The sequence below is a fragment of the Mus caroli genome, chromosome 13 (assembly GCF_900094665.2).
Source record: "Mus caroli chromosome 13, CAROLI_EIJ_v1.1, whole genome shotgun sequence".
NCBI classification, from domain to species: domain Eukaryota; kingdom Metazoa; phylum Chordata; class Mammalia; order Rodentia; family Muridae; genus Mus; species Mus caroli.
In genome coordinates, this window is record NC_034582.1 from 50,050,652 (window position 1) to 50,056,157 (window position 5,506).

At 42.8% G+C, this 5,506-nt stretch overlaps 1 protein-coding gene across 3 annotated transcripts in view; it reads left to right on the plus strand.

The window, feature by feature from the left end:
• Positions 1-5,506, plus strand: part of Faf2 (Fas associated factor family member 2) — a 46,130-nt gene that overhangs the window by 6,722 nt on the left and 33,902 nt on the right. The window contains exon 2 of one of the 3 annotated variants that reach the window (XM_029468388.1): positions 1,583-1,657. The exons of 1 other annotated variant lie outside the window; for it this stretch is intronic. The gene's annotated coding sequence lies outside the window, so the exon portion shown is untranslated. Of the gene's footprint in view, positions 1-1,582; positions 1,658-3,972; positions 3,998-5,506 lie in introns of those variants that run through there. One more of the 3 variants, XM_029468389.1, reaches the window with a different exon arrangement.

Genomic DNA, 5,506 nt, shown 5'->3' on the forward strand with positions numbered 1-5,506 from the left:
ACTCACTTTGTAGACCAGGCTGGCCTCGAACTCAGAAATCCGCCTGCCTCTGCCTCCCGAGTGCTGGGATTAAAGGCGTGCGCTACCACGCCCGGCTAAGGTCTAGTTTTTACCTCTTTGTTTTTTTTATTTATTATATGTAAGTACACTGTAGCTGTCTTCAGACACAACAGAATAGGGCGTCAGATCTCATTACAGATGGGTGTGAGCCACCGTGTGGTTGCTGGGATTTGAACTCAGGACCTTCAGAAGAACAGTCCCTTAACCAAGAGTCAGTGCTCTTAACCTCTGAGCCATCTCTCCAGCCCACCTCTTTGATTTTTTAAATGTTATTTTTGATATTTTAAGTGTTTATGTCTGTGTATGAGTTGCTCACATGCATGTCTGAATCGTTCATTTTGGGACGGGATTGATGGGTAATTGTGAATGCCACGTGAGTTCTAGGAATTGAATCCAGGTCTTCTGTGAGAACAGTGCTCTTGAACAGCTGAACCAGCTCTCTAGCCCTTATTTGTTTATTTCTTCCTGTGTGTGCACACGCGCTTTCCTTTGCATATGTGTGGTATGCATGTGGAGGGTCTGAAGTTGGTATTAGGGAATCACTGACAGTTGCTGTTCTACTGCACTCACTGTTGCAGGGTCTCTCAGTGGAACCCAGAGCTCGGTGATATGGCTGGTCCTCTTAGCCTGCTTGCTCTGAGAATCCTTGTCTGTGCCTTCTGGGGCTAGAATTACAAGTGGCCTCTGTACCCACCTGGTATTTATGTGGGTCCAGTCTTCATTTGTGTGCCAGGGCTGTAACTGTGGCGTTATTTTGCCAGCCCATGTACAGTTTTAACACACTCACTTAGTTCTCTCTTCTTAAACTTTATTATTACTATAATTGCTTATGCCAGCATATGTATGAAGGCCACAGATAACTTTTCTCTCTTACCTTTACATGGGTTTTCAGGGATTGAGCATCAGGCTTGTGTGGCAGGATGTCAGCCCACTAAACTATCTCAAAAGCTTAAGTATTTCTGCTTTTATGAGTTCAGTTGTATTTGGGAAAGATGGTAGTGGAGGTAGAACCCAGGGCCTCGTGCACGGTGACAGGTTCCTTTCACTGAACTACTTCCTACTCATTAAATTGGACTGTAGACCAGAGTCACCTGTGTGTGCTCGAGCCATTGTGTATTGGTGCTGTCATAAACGTTTAAACATTATGAATGAGTAAAATACTTGAAAAACAGTTTTGTCTATATGAAAGTAACTGCTTTGAAAAGGCTGTACAGGGACAAGTCACTGGGGGAAAGTTGGTTTTGAGTTAGTTGTAGGCAAGATAACTGACTTTGAGGAGAATGGCTGAGGGGTAAGGGGTTATATATATATTTCCTGTTGGGCAGATGTTTAAGGCTGCATTCCCCTTAAATCCAATATGCTTTTGCTGTTAGTGGGCTCGTTCTGTTTATCTGGGATCGCTGCCTGGATGTCTGTGCTTGTTAAGGTGTTGCAATGCTTGACTCCCTCTGTAGACTCTCAGTTAATCGACTTGGCCATAGTTCCCATTCTCATTGGGCAAGAGAGTGTCTTTCTCTTACAGGGACATGTGTGTACTTGAAAATCAGCAGTGTGTGAGTGCCTGAGAAGACTGATTCTGGACTGAGGCTGCCCGGATGTGAGTTCTGCCCTCTCCAGTTACTAACTTTCTGCTCTGGGCAAGTTATCCTTTCATTTGTCTCTGTGGCATGATTTCTTTGTGGACCAGCCTCACTGTTGGTACATTTTGTTCCCCACAACAGAATACTCAAAGCTGGGCAATTTGTAAGAACAAAGATTTGTTTCTTACAATTCTGAGGGCCAAGAAGTCCAAGTTTGAAAGACCTATACACTAGACTGCCAGTGGTGTCTCATGCCTTTAATCCCAGCACACAGGAAGCAGTGAGTTCGAGGCTAGTCTGGTCTACAGGTTCCAGGACAGCCAAGGCTACACAGAGAAATTTTTTGTTGTTGTTGTTCTTTTATTTTAAGACAGGGTTTCTCTGTATAGCCCTGGCTGTCCTGGAACTCACTTTGTAGACCAGGATGGGCTCGAACTCAGAAATCCGCCTGCCTCTGCCTCCCGAGTGCTGGGATTAAAGGCATGCGCCACTGTGCCCTGCAGAAATTCTTTCTCAAACAAAGAGCAACCACAAAAAGAGCCTGTATACTGTGTTATTCTATGGCATACGATGAAAGAAAAGCACATACGTGTGATCCTAGAACTTGGGAGACAAGGCAAGAAGATGAGGACAGCCTCTTCTACCTAGCAAGTTCAAGGACAGCCTGGGGTACTTAAAGGCCTAATCAGCTTTGAGGATACAGTAGACACCCCAGGATGTTAGATATGGCAGTCCTCCGGGAATAGGACTGGCCCAAGAGAGGCTTTGTGTGTTGCAGCTGGGGAAGTAGAGAGAGAGGTATGTCTAGGCCCTCTGGTGTCCAGACCAAGAGACCCAGATCCTAGACATAGAGCTGCAGGATTTGTTTGAATTTTGCATTTGGCCTGTGTCATTGAATATTGGATTTTCATGACTTTTATTTTTACCTATTTTTTTTTTTAATTATATGGACACTTAAGAGATTACCTAGTGTCTCACGATGGAATTTGGATACTTGGGTTTTTGAATAATGTTATAACTGTTAAGATTTGGAAACTTGTTTTGTGTTTCAAGACAGGGTTTCTCTGTATAGCCCCAGCTATTCTAGAACTCACTTTGTAGACCAGGCTAACCTTGAACTCACAGAGATCCACCTGCTTCTGCTTTCCAAGTTCTGGGTTAAAGGCATGGACCACTATTCCTGGCTGATTTGGAGAACTTTTACACATGAGTTAAATTCATTTTGTAATTTTAAAATTACTTTATGTGTATGGGTATTTTGTCAGCATTATATGTCTGTGAACATCTGAGAACTATGACCTTGGAGGACAGAAGAAGACATTGGAGCCTCTGAAACTGGAGTTAGCTATGATTGAGGGCTGCTGTGTGGGTGCTGGCCCTCCGCAAGAGCAGTCCGAGGTTTTAACTGCCCTGCAATCTCTCCAGCCCCCCAGCTGCATTTTGCATTAGGAGTGAACATGAAACCTTGGGAGACGGAGGTAGAATGTTATTTAAAATAATGTGCTTGGGTGTCAAGTGACGGGGAATGGACCTGTGAATGTTGTCGTTGATCATCTCTCTGACTAGATTTGGAGTCTCCTAGGAGACAAACCTTTAAAGTGTGTCTATGAGGACCTTTCCAGAGAGATTTTAACTATGAAGGAGAGGTTCATAGGATGGCTCCCACACTGAGTAAAAAGAGAAAGGAGATCAACTGAGCGTCAGAGTTCGTCATCTCTGCCTGCAGATGCAGGGTGACTTCTTTACCATGATGAACTGTGTCTCCTAAGACCATGAGCCATGTATATATTCAACCACTCCTCCCTTGGTGTCTGGTCACAGCAACAAGAAGGCACAAGGTGACATAAAGGTGTACCTGAGAGATAGAATTAAACCCACTTTGAGAATAGAAAGTATTTGTGACTAAATATTAATGTTTTGGAACTGGACAGAGAGCTCAGCTGTTAAGAGCACTGATGCTTTCCAGAGACCCCAGGTTTAATTTCCACCACCCATAAGTTCACAACCCAAGTCCCTGGGGGATCTGAAACCCTCTTCCTGCCCTTGTGGGCATTATGTAGACATGGTGCACAGAGAAACATGCATGCAGAACACCTGTATACTTAAAGGCTTAAAAAGTTTTTTTTTCCAATTCATGGTTGGCTTTTTCACTTAACTATTTAAAACCTTATTTTGAAACATAGAAGCAAATTTTCCCAGAGGGGAGAAGCTGAAAGGTGGGGAGGTGGGGTGGTCTCTTGGATTGATTCTGAGCAGAGGAGTCACCTTTAGAGGTTGGCCAAGGTCACAGTGATTCTGCTTTTTGTTGTAGCGAAATGCCTCAGATTGCAGGAGACTAGAGTGGGACTCAGTCAAAGGTGAGCGTATTTGATTTTTTTTTTCCCTAAAATTTAACCATAGTACTTTATATTGTAAGCAAGCTCAGGCTCATTTCACAGCACCTCACAAATACCTTTATAATAAATACATCCAAAAACAAAACAAAACAAAAAAGCCGGGTGTGGTGGCGCACGCCTTTAATCGCAGCACTTGGGAGGCAGAGGCAGGCGGATTTCTGAGTTCAAGGCCAGCCTGGTCTATAGAGTGTGTTCCAGGACAGCCAGGGCTATACAGAGAAACCCTGTCTTGAAAAAACAAACAAACAAAAAAACCCAAAAACAAAACAAATAAATAAATTAAACAAACAAATAAATAAATACATCCTCTTCATCCTTGTTAAGACACTGAGGTGACAGAAAGCTCTAAGCCTAAGATGTTAGGCACTTCTTGTTGCCATGTTGCCATGAACCTAAGAAGAACCTGAAGAAAACCTAAAGAACCTGAAGAGGCTGAACCTAAGACAGATGGCTCACGGGCTGGTGAGATGGCTCAGTGAGTAAGAGCACTGACTGCTCTTCTGAAGGTCCAGAGTTCAAATCCCAGCAACCACATGGTGACTCACAACCATCCGTAACCAGATCTGACTCCCTCTTCTGGAGTGTCTGAAGACAGCTACAGTGTACTTACATATAATAAATAAATCTTAAAAAAATAAGAAAGGAAGATGGCTCACAATTACCAATTTAGTGAATAGGACTGAAAAAGTAGTTGGAATTACTGAGGACTCCAGTATTCCCTAACTTCTAACAAGAGGTCATCCTCTTATTCCACCTATTTTTAATTGCTTGATAAGATACTAGTATGGGTTCATTTGTGGGAAAATCTCATACATGCTAAGCACATACTCTGAGCTCTGCCCCCAGTATTCATGTAGTATTTTTAAGTGGGTTAAAATATTTGCCTATGAAACTTTTGGGTTCAGTGAAATACTAAATATTTAAGAAGCCACAATGTGAATCCATACGGCTGTCTCTTGGTTGGCATAAGGCATCTAGTTTAACATGTAAAGGGCTAACCAGTGATTTCCATTCTGATTCTAAATAAAAATTCTTTGGAGGGGGGGGGGTTAACAGTGGTTTTGTTGTTGTTAGTTTTTGAGTCACTGTATAGCTTACTTACTGTATAGCTGTGGCTGTCCTTGAACTCAGATCTACCTGCTTCTGCCTGTGTTGGAATTAAAAGCTTATGTCAATACCACCCAGCCAAATTACCGAGGTTTCAATAAACGTTTAAAATTTCTGATTTAAGAATTGGGACCTTGTTTTCGATTGTGAGTTTTTCACATAATAGGAGGCGTTGCTTCATAAGAGCCTAGACACTGGAAGTTGTTCTAGCTTTCACTTTTTTTTTTTTGTTTGTTTGTTTTTTTGGTTTTTCGAGACAGGGTTTCTCTTTATAGCTCTGGCTGTCCTGGAGCTCACTTTGTAGACCAGGCTGGCCTCGAACTCAGAAATCCGCCTGCCTCTGCCTCCCAAGTGCTGGGATTA